Source organism: Solanum dulcamara, chromosome 5 (genome assembly GCF_947179165.1).
Source record: "Solanum dulcamara chromosome 5, daSolDulc1.2, whole genome shotgun sequence".
Lineage (NCBI taxonomy): Eukaryota > Viridiplantae > Streptophyta > Magnoliopsida > Solanales > Solanaceae > Solanum > Solanum dulcamara.
This window is the reverse complement of record NC_077241.1, coordinates 16,711,761-16,729,269: the sequence shown is the minus strand read 5'-3', so window position 1 is coordinate 16,729,269 and position 17,509 is coordinate 16,711,761. Positions and strand designations below refer to the sequence as shown.

Sequence of the window (17,509 nt, the reverse complement as noted above, 5' to 3'; positions counted from 1 at the left end):
GTATCATATGACGGGACAGGGCCCCACCGTACCCATGGATAAAAAAATATATACATCAAAAGGATCGATACCAAAAATCTAGGATCCGGTACAATGGAGCACTCCAAAATAGCTAAGTAGAAATCCTAAGCTAGTGGATCCTCAAAATGAGTATCTGTACCTGTGGGCATGAAATGTAGCCCCCCCCTCCCGAAGAGAGGGGGTTTGTACAGAATACCTACTGAGTATATAAAGCATAAAATACCATAAAGGAGATCACATCTGAAATAGAGAATCAGGAGACAAGTATTGGGACCTCTAAAAATTCAGCCAACACCTCTTCTAGACCAAAAACTATCCCCCTGAATCCAACGGAGTCATTGGAATTCCATTCTGAGTTTCAAAAATTCAAAAGTTGACCAAAGTCAAACCTTGGCCTAAAATACCTTAAATTCTCAAATCAAGACCTCAAATCTTTGTTACAACTCCAAAACTAATTTTGTAAACTCTCCTAGACTAGTTTCCACATTTTGGAGCTACTGAAATTGACAAAATTCCTTTCCGATACCCATAGCTCCAGTTGATACCAAAAATTACTTTTTCACCTCTTAACTCTATAAAACTCAAGAATTTGCACAATTTACAAACTATTAAGATTTTGCGAATTTCAACTACACAAACCGATCAAATAATACTCGGGGGCACTAATGATAGGGTTAAAATTATAATTTCACACAAATTTTTAAAAATGACCATCAAGGTCATTACAATATCCACCACTAAAAAGGATGTTCGTCCTTGAACATAAGATAAAACAAAGTACTGGGGTCTCAAAAAGTTGAGGATATTGGGATCGCATTTCAGATTCTAACTCCCAAGTCATCTCCTAAATGGGTTGATACTTCTACTGTACTTTGACTGAAGTGATCTTCTTGGTAATAAGTCTACGAAGCTACCTATCTAGGATAGCTGTCATCTCATCCTCATAAGTCAAATCAGGACTCAACTCTACCTCCTCATAAGAAATCACTTGAGACTCATCCGGTATGTACTTGCGAAGCATGTAAATATGAAACACGGATGGACAACTGACAATTTAGGGGGTAAGACCAACTCATACACCACCCACCTACTCTTCTTAGGATTTCAAATAGGCAAACAAACCTTGGTCTAAGCTCCCCATTCATCCCGAACCTCATCACACCCTTCATGGGCGATATTTTAAGCCACACAGAATCACCCACCATGAACTCTAAGGGATGAACCCTCATGTCAGCATAACTCTTCTGACAACTCTGAGTTGTTAATAGTCGACCCTGAATCAAACGTACCCACTCCACAACAACCCTAAGTAAGTCACTATCCAAGCATCAACTGCATCAGAACCAAGCCATTCAATGGGTGATCGGCATCTACAACCATACAATGCCTCAAATGGTGTCATTTGAATGATGAAGTGATAAATGTTATTATAGGTAAACTCTGCTAAGGGCAAGTGTTGGTCCCATCAGGCACCAAAATCAATCACACAGGCCCTAAGCATATCCTCCAACACCTGAATAGTCCGCTCAGACTGACCAGTGATTTGGGGATGAAATGCTGAACTCATCTCTAGCCGCATACCCAAACTACGCTGTAATGCCTCCCAAAAGTGAGAAGTGAATACTGAACTCCGATCCGACACAATAGAGATAGGTACCCCATGCAGCCTAACAATCTCACAAAGATAGATCCTAGTAACTGATCCGCATTATAGCTAGTCTTCATCAGAAGAAAATGGGCTGATTTGGCCAATCGATCCACAATCACCCAAACAGAGTCATACTTACCTAATGCCATGGGTAATTCATACACAAAGTCCATAGTGATATACTCTTATTTCCACTCAGGAATGGGCATTCTTTGTATAGGACCACCTGGTTTCTGATTCTCATACTTTACTTATTGGCAATTTAGAAACTTAGCCACAAAATCAATAATGTTTCTCTTCATGCCATATCACCATTAGTGTTGTTTCAAGTCATGAAACATCTTTTCCACTTCAGGTGAATCGAATACTTGGAACAATAAGCCTCTTCCAATATCAGACATACCCATTCACTAACCTTGGGCACGCAAATGCGACCATTAATCCTTAAAACTCCTTCTGAATCAAGAGAGGTTGATTTTTCTTCACCACTCAACACTTTGTATCGAATGGCCCTCAACTTATCATCTTCAAACTGGTGTATACGAATCTTGTCCATCAAAGTAGACCTAGCCTCCACAAAGGCCAAAATACCATTGTATGTAAAAATATCAAGTCGAACCAACTGTCTAGCCAATGATTGAACGTCCAACGCCAAAGACCTCTCAACAGCCTTAAGGAAGGCCAAACTACCCATACTAGATGCTTTGCGCCTCAGGGCATCTGTTACCACATTAGCTTTACCCGGATGATAAAGTATGATGATGTCATAGTCTTTCAATAACTATAACCACCTATGCTGCTGCATGTTCAGATTCGAATGAGAAAAGATATACTTAAGGCTATGGTGGTCAGTATAGACCTCATAAAGCACTTCATAGAGATAATTCCTCCACAACTTCAGAACAAATACCACCATTGCCAACTCTAAGTCGTGGGTAGGATAGTTTTTCTCATGTACCTTCAATTGTCGAGAAGCATAAGCTATAACTCTACCTTTTTGCATCAATACAACACCCAAGCCAACTCCCGAAGTATCAAAAAACATAATAAAGGTCACGCCCTCCTCGGGTAAGTCTAGAAAGGTGCTGAAGTCAATAATTCCTTGAGCATTTGAAAGCTCACCTTATTAGTCCACTGAAATGCCATAGTCTTTTGAGTCTGCCTAGTCAATAGGGGTGCAATAGAAGAGAATCCTTGAACAAACCGATGATAATAGCCTACCAACCCAATAAAACTCAGAATCTCGATAATCAAAGTAGTCCTAACGCAATCACGAACCGCTACAACTTTAGCTGCATCAACTATAATACCATCCTTGGTCACTATATGATCAAAGAATATCACGGACTCAAGCCAAAACTCACATTTGGAGAATTTTGCATAAAACTTCTCCTCTTTTAATATTAGAAGGACTTTCCTCAAGTGCCTAACATGATCTGCCTCATTCTTGGATTAAACCAAGATGCCATCAATAAACACGATCACAAACAAGTCTAAATAAGGTCAACATATACGGTTCATCAACTCCATAAAAGCAGCCGGGGCATTAGTCAACCGAAGGACATAATCACAAACTCAGAATGCCCATAATGAGTCCTGAATGCAGTCTTTGGGGTGTCAGATTCCCAAACTCTCAACTGATGGTAACCCGACCTCTAATCAATCTTTGAGAACGCCGATGCACCCTGAAGCTAGTCAAATATATCATTAATGCGAGGGAGAGGATAATTTTTCTTGATAGTGACTTTGTTCAATTGTCAATAGTCAATACACATCCTAATAGTACTATCTTTCTTCTTCACAAATAAAACTGGTGCACCCCACAGTGATACACTAAGTCTAATAAACCCCTTCTTTAATAAATCTTCCAATTGTTATTTTAACTCCTTCAATTCTGTCAGAGCCATCCAATAAGGAGAAATAGAGATAGGTTTAGTGTTAGGCTCTAAATCAATCACAAAATTAATATCACAGTCAGGAAGAACTCTTGGCAAGTCTGTAGGAAATACATCTATAAACTCTCTCACAACCCTCGTAGTCTCTATAGGAGATGACTCCATAGTGAGATCACGTACATGAGCCAAATAAGACAAACAACCCTTATCCATCAAGCGATGATCATGAATATAAGATATCACCCCCTTAGGATATGAATTAGGATTATCCTTCCTTACCAAGCTAGGTAAACCAGAATAAGCTAAGGTAACGATCTTTGCATAAAAATATAATATAGAATGATAAGGATATAACCAGTCCATACCCATTATCATATCAAAATCATGCATGTCTAATAAAATTAAGTCTGTACGGGTCTCTCTACCCAAAAATATCACCATACATCCCTTGTATACCTGATCCACCACTAAACATTCACCTACCAGGGTAGAAATAGTAATAGGCATAGCAAGGGACTCACTCACATAATTAATACCCACATCAAAATAAGTCAACACATAAGAATAGGTAGACCCAGGGTCAAATAATACTAAAATAGAATGATAGAAAACTAGAACAATACTTGTAATGACTGCATTAGAGGCTTCTACCTCATATCTACCTGATATAGCATAGCATAAATAACGGTCACCCTTAGCCTGTGAACTACCACGAGCACCACCTCGTACTCCACCCTTAGCACCACAGGTGCCACTTTTAGTGTTTTGCAAAGAACCTCGAACAACTAGAGCATCTTTAGAATGAACAACTGGTGCCTCAAAGCATATTTGGGGAAATCTTAGGCCTTATGCCCAAACTCATCACACACATGAAAACCTTGAGGACCTGAACCCCGTTGGGGATAACAAGAAGTGTCAAAATGGCCTCCAGAGCTTGAAGAACCCTAAATAACTACCTGGACTGGTCTGCCCTGATAACCTTGGGTTTTTGAACCTGAATATTCTCTGCCCTTGGAGGAATGACCGCTGAACTGACCCTGCTAATAGAACCTCTTGACCCCTCTCTTTCTAGTACGTCGGGTACTCTCTATCATCCTGACATGATTAATAATACTCTGAAATATACCTCAGACAGTACAAGAGAGGTTGTAGCCTCTTGGAGATAACCGACAAATCCCTTCACTTGCTTGCAAATCCTCTCGAACTCAGTGGGAATACTCGACATAGCATAATGAGATAACTCATGGAAGTGAGCCTCCTACTCAAATATAGATAGGGAGCCCTTCTCCAGTCTTTCAAACTCATCCATGCGCTGGTCACAGAGGCTATAAGGTACAAATCTATTAAGGAATACCTCAGTAAACTGTTCCCAACACATCATAGGAGAACCAATAGGTCTATGAGCAAGAACCGACCTCCACCACTCCTTGGCCACTCCCACAAATTGATATCAAGTGTAAGCTACTCCATTTGCTTCTAAAATGCCTAGGTTGAACAACTTGTCTTGGCACTCAGTCAAAAAGTCATGGGCTTTCTCTTCGACTGTACCACCAAACCTTGGAGGCGCCAATCGAATAAACCTCTTATAGTTCTTCTGCTCATCTACTGATATGGCAATGCTAGCAGAAACTGGTGGAGCTGCAAATATCGGAGGTGAAATAGAAGGCATTAAAGAAGAATAAGAGTCTGAAATCCTATACTAGGCCCCTGAACTAGTGGTGTATCACCAACTATAATAGGAAAACCTATAGTACCTTGAATAATACAAAAGGTAGGAGCACCATCCAATCTAGCCAATAATAGAACCAGTAGCTCCTGAAGCATCAGAGCACTATCGGGAACCGTAGGATGCTGAGATGGCCTCTTCTCCTCAGTATTCTACTCCAAGTCATCCTCATGCTCATACATGGGCTTAGGTGATGGCTCTCTAGCTCGTCCATAAGAAAGTGTCGCTCCCCTGTCTCGTCCTCATCCTCTGAATCCACCATATCCTCTACCTCACCCGTATACTGGGGCTCGGGTAGCAAGTGAACCCTCGCCCTCAGTAATTGTGGCTCTAGTCCTCACTATCTGCACAGAAGAAATAGATCATAGGTATATAACATTTGATATGAATAAATCGCATGAAGGGAGTAAAAATAAGGAAATCCTCCTATTAAATATCTTGTATCCTATCAAAGATAAGTACGTACGTCTACGTACTGATCCGTAAGACTCTACTAAACACCCTGCTCTTTAACTTATAAGCCTGGTGAACCTAGTGCTCTTACACCAATTTGTCATGACCTAAAAACCGAGGCTATGATGGTACACATCCCAAAATCCAACCTTATGTGTAAGACTAAAAGTAAAACTCATATGAGACTCCTAAAGGGAAATTCATGCCACAATTTAAATGACAAGAAGACTATAAAGAAATTATTCTAAAACCTGGTGTCATAAATACAAAAAGCATCCAATACAAGGTTCGAGTCTGAAGATACAACATAAGTCTCTGAATGATACAAAATACTTGAGAAATAAAGATAGACTAGTGACGATCCAAATTCTGGGACCTCACCACTAATCTAAAAATACACAATCCGCTAGAATATCAGCTATCACGTGAGGTACTCTAACTAGTATCTGTATTAAAAGGGGACACAGAAGTAGGGGTGAGTACAATTCATATGTACTCTGTAACACCCCAATTTATTTTTAAGAATTTATTTATTTATTTTTTTAAGTTATATTTTGGATGATCTGACTTTAGGAGGGCATAACCCTATCAAAATTTGAAAATTTGGGAAAACCCATAAAATGAAAATTGTAGATAATTGAAATACCTTTCCAACCATAGGTCATGGGCTTATATACGACATCGGAATAAAAAGTTATGGACATTGCAAGGCAGAAGGGTCAAGATAGGAAGAAAATTTTGGCCCAACCCGATTCCAAATCGGGTCAGCCCATATTTATTTCCATGTAAGAGATAAGTTCAGCCTTATCTCTTTCCTTTCATCCAAAATATTTCCAGAACACCATAGAAATATAGAGAGATAGAGAGAGAGTGAATTAAAATCCATTTTTGACCCAAATTCGAGTTCCGATTTCAAAAGCTCATGAAGAGAAAAACGTTGCACGTTGTGTTGTCTTCATTTTGAGCTAAAAATCAGAGAAGAAGGAGTGTATTAAGGTGGTTGACTTATACTTCAAGGTAAGATTTAGTTGTTGTTTTTCCTTATTATCAAACTTGTTTAGAGATTTAACGGATTAGAACGGAGAAAATAGTGTTATAAACTTGTTTGTTGCTTTGTTGGAATTTATGGATTAGGGGATGTTTTGGTTGGATTAAATGGGTGGAATTAGTTAAGTTATGAAGTAGAATGATTGTTTATATTGTTGTTGATGTTCTTGATAAGTTGTTGTTGTCGAAATTGGGGGAATAAACTTTGGTTGCAAACCCGTTTTTGGTTGGGACTGCTGTTAGTAATTGTAGTATAACTCCTTGTGTAAAACTTAGTTTTGAGTGATTTAAGATGTTTTGGAAAGCTATTTCATAGGGCTATAACTTTTATTTAGGATCCAAAATCCAGTTTTGCTTTTATTGACTCGAAAAAGGGTGATGAAGTACAGGGGAGGTGCTGCCCAGATTTTGGTCTAAAAGTCCTACATGGACTGCTGTGGGTATTCTGAGCATATCTTGTTGTACATAATTGCTGTGGGGGTGATTCAAAGTTGTATATGACCCTAAGACATATAGCTATAACTTTCTTTGAGGACAGAAAGCCTAATTATCCCATTTACCCCTTCGAAACTGAGCAGCAATACAAGATAGTAGTGCTGCCCAGAATTTCTGTTTTGATATTTTGGGTTGATTTTCAGTGATTTTATGTTTAGTTTCGATATGTTGGAGCTTTTAAACTTAAGTAGATGTTTGATTGTGTATTTAAGGTGTATATTCTCTTATACAAGCTAAGAGGAATTGTTTGACGAAGTGGATTTTGGTTGATCTATGACATAGAGAAATTGAACTCCGCGAGTGGTGGTAGAACTTGTTGTATGCTAAAACGCCAAGGTTCGTGTATAAACTTGAACTTGAAATATTTTATTTTTCAGAAATTTAAAGTATTTTATTGGGTTGTTTCCTTACTCCTTGTTTTATATTTTGGTATGACTATTATCTCAAGTATTGCAAAACTTTCGTTGAATCGCCCACTTGTACGAATTGCTTGATCATTTTGCATTCTTGTTGGGAAATTGTCCTTCTTGTTACGGTGACTTGTCATCGATATTGGCATGCCTCTCGATTCAGATCTTGCCCATCTTGACTTTGGATTTACATTTCGTCTTGACGATGGATTTTCGCCCATTTTTGAGTACGAGTGAAAAGCCACTTTCAACATGGTCTTTGATCTTCTTGATATTGGGTGACGACCCTTCTTGATATGGACACTTCTTGATTTGGGGGCTTCGGTCCGTCTTGATATTGATTGTGCTTAGTGTGAAGGCATGACGTACATATGGGGTGAAATTGATTATTTGACTACTCTTTTGAATTAAATTATAAGCATTCTTGGTACTTAAGCCTTTGAATATTAGTATTGGTATTTTGAAACTCTCTAAGATTTGTATTTGATACTTGATATACTTGTTCACTTGGATTTAATGCTACCTTATTGAACCGTTTATGATGAAAAAGAAAATTGAGAATTTTTAATGGCTCTAAGTCCAAAGGTTATACACCACTAAGCTTTATGCTTAGCGATAGTTGTTTCCTATCGTAGGTGATATGCAAGGCGGGATACGAAGATGGTCATGTGGAGTAGACTTTTTGGGAGCTCTTTTGAAGATCACATATGCATATACATCTAGTTTTTGTATATTATTTTGGGGACTTGTACATGATACATGTGTGACACTTATGTACGAAATTTTTAAAGGCTTGTAACTTAAACCATGTGACTAATTTTGTTATTTTAGAGTGTGCTCTTAACTCAAGTAATGCAATATACTAGGTCATATTTTGACTTGTCATTATGCACGAAGGAATATAATATTTTTGTGATAATTACTTATTTGAAGTTTTGTGTATTTTATGAACCTGAAGTATTGTTGAATTGGAAATCATTTTTTTTAAATAAAACTCATATATTGTTTTTCAATAAGTTTTTTTTTAGGGTAAAATAATAGAAATAATTAGTTTTGTTTCGTAAGTGGTATTCTCCTAAAAGGGGATGCTACAAGAGTTGGTATCAGAGCCTAAGTTTATAATTCTAGGACTTTTGTTGTGATTTGTTGGCAGACTATTTTCTTTTGTCCCGTATATTTTTTTTCTTGTATATAGTGCATATGCATCATGTGCATGTCCCTAATGCAATGTGATCTTCCCTTATGTAGGAGTTAATTCGTGGCATTTTGTACTTCTAATAGACTTATGGAAGCCGCTCGTGAGGGAGAAAATATCCCTAATGCCCAACCTCACCTACAAGAAGGGGTTGGAGAACATTTTTCTGATCCTAATCCTCTTAGCACAAGTGGATCTGAAGCGGGAAATAATCGGGGCACAAGAGTTGGGCCACACCCTCAAATGAGTCATAGTGCTCCTGCTGCTGATCCTCCTTTTCAACAAATGGCTGATTTCTTTCATCACATGGCTAGAAGAATGCCTGACCCTGATGAAATGAACTATGAGAAAATGAGAAAAATGGGGGGAGTTGAGTTTGAAGGAACTGTTGACCCTACCGATGCCGAGCAGTGGTTAGAACGAATTGAAAGAGTATTCGAGCAGTTAGAGTGTTCAGACACTTCCAAATTTAAGTATGCTGTCTCACTGTTACAAAAAGATGCTTATGATTGGTGGATAAGTGTACCAAATGCCAGGGCAAAACCTCCTGTTCTTACTTGGGATGATTTTGTGAAGGAATTTCATAAGAAGTATGTCCCACCTGCTTATCACGATGCAAAGAAAAAAGAGTTCTTAAATTTAGAGCAAGGGAGCATGTCTATCGCTGAATATCAGCAGCAATTTCTCAGGCTGTCCCGCTATGGTGGGGGTATTATTAACGATGAAAAAGATAAGTGCAGGCGGTTTGAAGATGGTTTAAATGATTCTATCAGAAAATCTGTAGCGGTCCTACAACATGAAAATTTTTGTAAATTAATTTCAGCTGCTCTTACTTGGGAAAGGATCGACAAGGAACAAACTGGTAGAAATGAACATAAGTTCAGGAAAGCTTATGCAGATTCAGGAGGTCCATCAAAAAGAGGGAAATTTGACAGTTCCACAGCTAATACTTTTCGCAAGATAGCCCAACATAAGCAGAATAGATCAAGTTACTCTACTGCCAGCACTCCAAGCTATGGTCAAGGCAAGACTCGTATACCCACTTGTGCACAATGTGGGAAAAGTCACTTTGGTACTTGTAGAAGAGCTTCTAGTGCTTGTTTTAATTGTGGGAGCTTCGATCATAAAGTGAGGGATTGTCCTAATCCTAATCCCATTTCTTCTCCGCATACGGAAGTCTCTGTTCAGAAACCTATTACCACTCAATCTCAAGGGAATAGAGGTGCAAGATCTAGAAACACACAAGCAACAGGTGCAGGTGGATCCAATCAAGCGAGTGGATCAAGAGCTACAGCACGAGCTTATGCGATGAGACAGAGAGATGAACAAGATGGAGCAGATGTGGTTGTTGGTAAATTTCACTTATTTGACTTATGTGTCGTTACATTATTTGATCCTGGTTCTACACATTCGTATGTTTGTTCATCATTGGATTTTCCTGAAAATGTGAAGCCTGTGAGACTCGATTATAGTGTGCTTGTCCAAAGTCCTTTGGGTCAACAGGTTGTTTGCAATCAAATCTATCGAGGTTGTCCCTTCATGATTCAAAACCTGGTCCTTCCTGCTGATTTGATTGAAATGCCTTTCCATGATTTTGATATTATTATCGGTATGGATTGGCTTTATAAATATCATGCAGTAGTGGATTGTAGGTCCAAGCATGTGACTTTTAAGGACCCTGCATTTTCACACATTATTGTGCAGGGTGAAAGGTCATTGTCCTCTAATATTATTTCTGCGGCCTTAGCAAAAAGAATGATTCGTCAGGGTTGTAGTGTGTATCTTGCTCACATAATTGATACACGTGTGGAGAGTCCTATTCTTAAAGATATACCTACTGTGTGTGACTTTCCTGAAGTGTTTCCAGAAAATCTTCCTAGGTTACCACCAGAAAGAGAAGTTGAATTTCCGATTGAGCTTATTCCTGGATCTACTCCTATTTCTATCACTCCTTATAGGATGGCACCAGTAGAATTAAAGGAATTGAAAACTCAATTGCAAGAACTTCTAGAGAAAGGTTTCATTCGTCCAAGTGTTTCTCCTTGGGGAGCCCCTGTGCTATTTGTGAAAAAGAAAGATGGTACTTTTAGACTTTGTATTGACTATAGACAATTGAATAAAATAACAATCAAGAACAGATATCCATTACTAAGAATTGATGATTTGTTTGACCAACTGAAGGGTGCTAATTTATTCTCCAAGATCGATTTAAGGTCTGGGTATCACCAACTGCGTGTTAGAAAGGAAGATGTTCCTAAAACTGCTTTTAGAACTCGATATGGTCACTATGAATTTTTAGTGATGCCCTTTGGATTAACTAATGCGCCTGCAATATTCATGGATTTGATGAATCGAGTATTTAGGCCTTATCTTGATCAATTTGTGGTGGTATTTATAGATGATATTTTAATATATTCCAAGAATGAAGAAGAGCATGATAAACATCTTCGAATTGTTTTGCAAATTCTGCAAGAGAAGAAGCTTTATGCTAAGCTTTCTAAATGTGAATTTTGGCTCGGTGAAGTGGCCTTTCTGGGACATATTGTGTCGGCCGCAGGTGTGAAAGTGGATCCTGGTAAGATTCAAGCTATTGTTGAATGGAAACCACCTAAAAGTCCAACTGAAGTAAGGAGTTTCTTGGGTTTAGCGGGATACTATAGGAGGTTTGTCAAAGGCTTCTCCATTATCGCCTCCCCTTTGACTAAACTTTTAAGGAAGGATGTCAAGTTTGTATGGGATGACAAATGCCAGGAAAGTTTTGAAAATCTCAAATCCTTATTGACACAAGCTCCTATACTTACTCTACCAACTGAAGGTAAAGAATATGTGATATATAGTGATGCTTCTCATCATGGTTTGGGTTGTGTACTGATGCAAGAAGGGAAAGTGGTTGCATATGCTTCCCGAAAATTGAAACCACATGAATTGAACTATCCTACTCATGACCTTGAGCTCGCTGCCATAGTGTTTGCCTTGAAAATTTGGAGGCATTACTTATATGGCGAAAAGTGTCACATATTTACTGATCACAAGAGTTTGAAGTACTTGGGTACACAGAAAGAGTTGAATTTGAGGCAACGTAGATGGCTTGAACTCATTAAAGATTACGACTGTACCATTGACTATCATCCTGGTAAAGCCAATGTAGTTGCAGATGCTCTAAGTCGTAAAGCCTTTGCTAGTTTATCTATTAATCCTCTGACTTCATTTCTTGACTTACGAGCCATGAATGCTTGTCTTGCATTTAATTCTGATGGCTCTATTGTTGCTAGATTGCAAGTCAAGCCAATTCTACTTGAACAGGTGAAAGAAGCACAACAGTTAGATGAAAAGCTTGTAAAATTGATCAAAGAAGTTCAAACTGGAGGAAAGCTTGATTTTACTTTAGGGGAGAATGGTGCTCTATTTTATCATAATAGGTTATGTGTTCCGAAGGATAACAACTTGAGGAAAGAGATTTTGAATGAAGCACATACGTCACCATATGCAATGCATCCTGGAGGTACCAAAATGTACCAAACCATCAAAGAACACTACTGGTGGAATGGTATGAAGAAGGATATTGCGGAATATATTTCCAAATGCTTAACTTGTCAACAGATAAAGGCCGAGCATCAAGTCCCAGCAGGATTATTACAACCCCTATCAATACCTGAGTGGAAATGGGAAAGAATAACCATGGACTTTGTTTCTGGGCTTCCACGTACCCAAAGAAATCATGATGCAATTTGGGTTATAGTTGATAGGCTCACTAAAAGTGCTCATTTCTTGGCCATCAAAATGGACTACCCACTTGAACGTTTAGCAGAATTGTACGTTAATGAAATTGTGAGGCTACATGGAGTTCCTGTTTCTATTGTATCTGACCGAGACCCGAGGTTTACATCTAGATTCTGGACTAGCTTGCAAGAAGCTTTGGGCACTAGGTTGAACTTTAGTACATCTTTCCATCCTCAGACAGATGGCCAATCCGAGAGGGTGATTCAAATCTTGGAAGATATGCTTCGAGCTTGCATTATGGAATTTGAAGGTAGTTGGGACAGACACCTAGCCTTGGTAGAATTCGCTTATAACAATAGCTACCAATCAAGCATTGGCATGCCACCCTATGAAGCCTTATATGGGAGAAAGTGTAGAACTCCTCTTTGCTGGAGTGAAGTTGGTGAACGAAAACTGGTTGGTCCTGAGATTGTGCAACAAACTGAGGATAAGGTAAAAATAATCAAGGATCGTCTAAAAATTGCTTCAGATAGACAAAAGTCTTATGCTGATCTTAAGAGGCGTGAAATTGAATATCAAGCAGGAGACAAGGTATTTTTAAAGGTTTCTCCATGGAAAAGAATTATGAGATTTGGCCAAAAAGGGAAACTTAGTCCTCGATTTGTTGGACCATATGAAGTACTTGAGAGAGTTGGTCCAGTTGCATATAAACTAGCACTTCCACCGGAGTTAGATAGGATCCACAATGTCTTCCATGTTTCTATGCTTAGAAGATATCGCTCAGATCCATCTCATGTTCTTCCTGTTGAATCCATTGAGGTCAATCCTGACTTGACATACGAAGAGGAACCTATCAAAATCTTGGAGCATGATACAAAAAAGCTTAGAAATAAGAAAATCCCTTTAGTAAAGGTCCTTTGGAGAAATCATTCTGGCAAGGAAGCTACCTGGGAGAGAGAAGAGGATATGCGACTCCAACATCCACAGTTGTTTTGACGAGACTATCAGGTAAATTTCGGGACGAAATTTCTTAAGGGGGGGTAGAGTTGTAACACCCCAATTTATTTTTAAGAATTTATTTATTTATTTTTTTAAGTTATATTTTGGATGATCTGAATTTAGGAGGGCATAACCCTATCAAAATTTGAAAATTTGGGAAAACCCATAAAATGAAAATTGTAGATAATTGAAATACCTTTCCAACCATAGGTCATGGGCTTATATACGACATCGGAATAAAAAGTTATGGACATTGCAAGGCAGAAGGGTCAAGATAGGAAGAAAATTTTGGCCCAACCCGATTCCAAATCGGGTCAGCCCATATTTATTTCCATGTAAGAGATAAGTTCAGCCTTATCTCTTTCCTTTCATCCAAAATATTTCCAGAACACCATAGAAATATAGAGAGATAGAGAGAGAGTGAATTAAAATCCATTTTTGACCCAAATTCGAGTTCCGATTTCAAAAGCTCATGAAGAGAAAAACGTTGCACGTTGCGTTGTCTTCATTTTGAGCTAAAAATCAGAGAAGAAGGAGTGTATTAAGGTGGTTGACTTATACTTCAAGGTAAGATTTAGTTGTTGTTTTTCCTTATTATCAAACTTGTTTAGAGATTTAACGGATTAGAACGGAGAAAATAGTGTTATAAACTTGTTTGTTGCTTTGTTGGAATTTATGGATTAGGGGATGTTTTGGTTGGATTAAATGGGTGGAATTAGTTAAGTTATGAAGTAGAATGATTGTTTATATTGTTGTTGATGTTCTTGATAAGTTGTTGTTGTCGAAATTGGGGGAATAAACTTTGGTTGCAAACCCGTTTTTGGTTGGGACTGCTGTTAGTAATTGTAGTATAACTCCTTGTGTAAAACTTAGTTTTGAGTGATTTAAGATGTTTTGGAAAGCTATTTCATAGGGCTATAACTTTTATTTAGGATCCAAAATCCAGTTTTGCTTTTATTGACTCGAAAAAGGGTGATGAAGTACAGGGGAGGTGCTGCCCAGATTTTGGTCTAAAAGTCCTACATGGACTGCTGTGGGTATTTTGAGCATATCTTGTTGTACATAATTGCTGTGGGGGTGATTCAAAGTTGTATATGACCCTAAGACATATAGCTATAACTTTCTTTGAGGACAGAAAGCCTAATTATCCCATTTACCCCTTCGAAACTGAGCAGCAATACAAGATAGTAGTGCTGCCCAGAATTTCTGTTTTGATATTTTGGGTTGATTTTCAGTGATTTTATGTTTAGTTTCGATATGTTGGAGCTTTTAAACTTAAGTAGATGTTTGATTGTGTATTTAAGGTGTATATTCTCTTATACAAGCTAAGAGGAATTGTTTGACGAAGTGGATTTTGGTTGATCTATGACATAGAGAAATTGAACTCCGCGAGTGGTGGTAGAACTTGTTGTATGCTAAAACGCCAAGGTTCGTGTATAAACTTGAACTTGAAATATTTTATTTTTCAGAAATTTAAAGTATTTTATTGGGTTGTTTCCTTACTCCTTGTTTTATATTTTGGTATGACTATTATCTCAAGTATTGCAAAACTTTCGTTGAATCGCCCACTTGTACGAATTGCTTGATCATTTTGCATTCTTGTTGGGAAATTGTCCTTCTTGTTACGGTGACTTGTCATCGATATTGGCATGCCTCTCGATTCAGATCTTGCCCATCTTGACTTTGGATTTACATTTCGTCTTGACGATGGATTTTCGCCCATTTTTGAGTACGAGTGAAAAGCCACTTTCAACATGGTCTTTGATCTTCTTGATATTGGGTGACGACCCTTCTTGATATGGACACTTCTTGATTTGGGGGCTTCGGTCCGTCTTGATATTGATTGTGCTTAGTGTGAAGGCATGACGTACATATGGGGTGAAATTGATTATTTGACTACTCTTTTGAATTAAATTATAAGCATTCTTGGTACTTAAGCCTTTGAATATTAGTATTGGTATTTTGAAACTCTCTAAGATTTGTATTTGATACTTGATATACTTGTTCACTTGGATTTAATGCTACCTTATTGAACCGTTTATGATGAAAAAGAAAATTGAGAATTTTTAATGGCTCTAAGTCCAAAGGTTATACACCACTAAGCTTTATGCTTAGCGATAGTTGTTTCCTATCGTAGGTGATATGCAAGGCGGGATACGAAGATGGTCATGTGGAGTAGACTTTTTGGGAGCTCTTTTGAAGATCACATATGCATATACATCTAGTTTTTGTATATTATTTTGGGGACTTGTACATGATACATGTGTGACACTTATGTACGAAATTTTTAAAGGCTTGTAACTTAAACCATGTGACTAATTTTGTTATTTTAGAGTGTGCTTTTAACTCAAGTAATGCAATATACTAGGTCATATTTTGACTTGTCATTATGCACGAAGGAATATAATATTTTTGTGATAATTACTTATTTGAAGTTTTGTGTATTTTATGAACCTGAAGTATTGTTGAATTGGAAATCATTTTTTTTAAATAAAACTCATATATTGTTTTTCAATAAGTTTTTTTTTAGGGTAAAATAATAGAAATAATTAGTTTTGTTTCGTAAGTGGTATTCTCCTAAAAGGGGATGCTACATACTCAGTAGATTTTACCCGACTGATTATAAAAAATTAATCAAACCTATTAAATAAACTAAGGAATGCTTCCACCTACATACAAAAAAGTCCCACTTCGACATCGGTACCACTAGTTTATATGTATAATGGCGCGAGTAAAGTAAATCCACAATAACAGCTCATAATCATAACTGACCGGATAATTCAAGTAATACAGCTATCAATGCAATGCAATCTAATATGATGATGCAATGATATGGTGGTACGGTGGAATCATAATTGTTGCACAACTTTTCATATACACCTGTCGAGCTGTGCTACCAAGAAGGACCCATGGGGATCTCGCAGACCATATACCTCAATCACAATATCTTATTATCCTTTCCACCTCCTCTGGTCAAGGGATCAAAATGCATCCACTACCCTGCCGGACTCAAGATACAAAGGTTTAAAGATGTTTTAATTTCTTTCTAAAAAAGAATTTTCATATTTCTCAACTTCCCATTTTCATGATATGATGAATGAGGTTGAATGCATCAAAATACATATTGCATGGAAGAAATATTCAACTCAACATATATTACAAGGTTCAAAGTTCTCAAAACTTAACCTACACATGATACTCACCCTCAATAAATAGAAATGGGAAGGAAATATTTCAATTTAAGTTTTCACCACTTTCTCAACAATATTTCAATACTCGTGTATGCTCAAGACCCTCAACTCTACCCCTAAAGCGGGCATCACAAGTCAAATAATATCATCAAACCTCTCTCACAAGAAAATCATGAATCACATTCTCTCAAAGCAAATAAGATAACAAATAAGGCCCCTACACGGGCTATGTAATACAAATAAGCCCCCACAAAAAAACACATTAATAAATAAGCCCCCATATGGGAATTACAATACATATAACATTCTCAACTCATACTACAACCCCATCCCAAAGTTTATAACATATGAATGACTAATCACATGCTCTCAAAGAAAATAAGATAACAAATAAGGCCCCTACACGGGCTATGTAAAACAAATAAACCCCCACATAAAAACACATTAATAAATAAGCCCCCACACGGGAATTACAATACATATAACATTCTCAACTCATACTACAAGCCCATCCCAAAGTTTATAACATATGAATGACTAATTACCCCATCATAGTCTCAAAGAAGGATAGCCAAACCTACCTCAATTGCCGAAACCGCACTCAAATACCTTCATCGAACAAGCAACACTCAAATTCAATGGCCGAACTTACAACCACTATCAACAATAAAACATACACATCACAAGGATTCCAATGACACCCATATTG

At 37.7% G+C, this 17,509-nt stretch overlaps 2 long non-coding RNA genes across 3 annotated transcripts; both read left to right on the top strand.

Moving 5' to 3' along the window:
* Positions 1 to 6,548: 6,548 nt before the first annotated feature.
* LOC129890824 (uncharacterized) lies at positions 6,549 to 8,553 on the top strand. The gene is made up of 3 exons (XR_008767037.1): positions 6,549 to 6,760; positions 7,498 to 7,621; positions 8,331 to 8,553. It is a non-coding gene; the product is annotated as an uncharacterized LOC129890824 (long non-coding RNA).
* Positions 8,554 to 13,942: 5,389 nt separating this feature from the next.
* LOC129890823 (uncharacterized) lies at positions 13,943 to 16,030 on the top strand. 2 transcript variants are annotated; one of them, XR_008767036.1, is made up of 3 exons: positions 13,964 to 14,176; positions 14,914 to 15,037; positions 15,747 to 16,030. It is a non-coding gene; the product is annotated as an uncharacterized LOC129890823 (long non-coding RNA). The 2 variants fall into 2 exon arrangements; XR_008767035.1 differs by lacking the exon at positions 14,914 to 15,037 and having other exon boundaries at positions 13,943 to 14,176.
* The last annotated feature ends 1,479 nt before the right edge of the window (positions 16,031 to 17,509 follow it).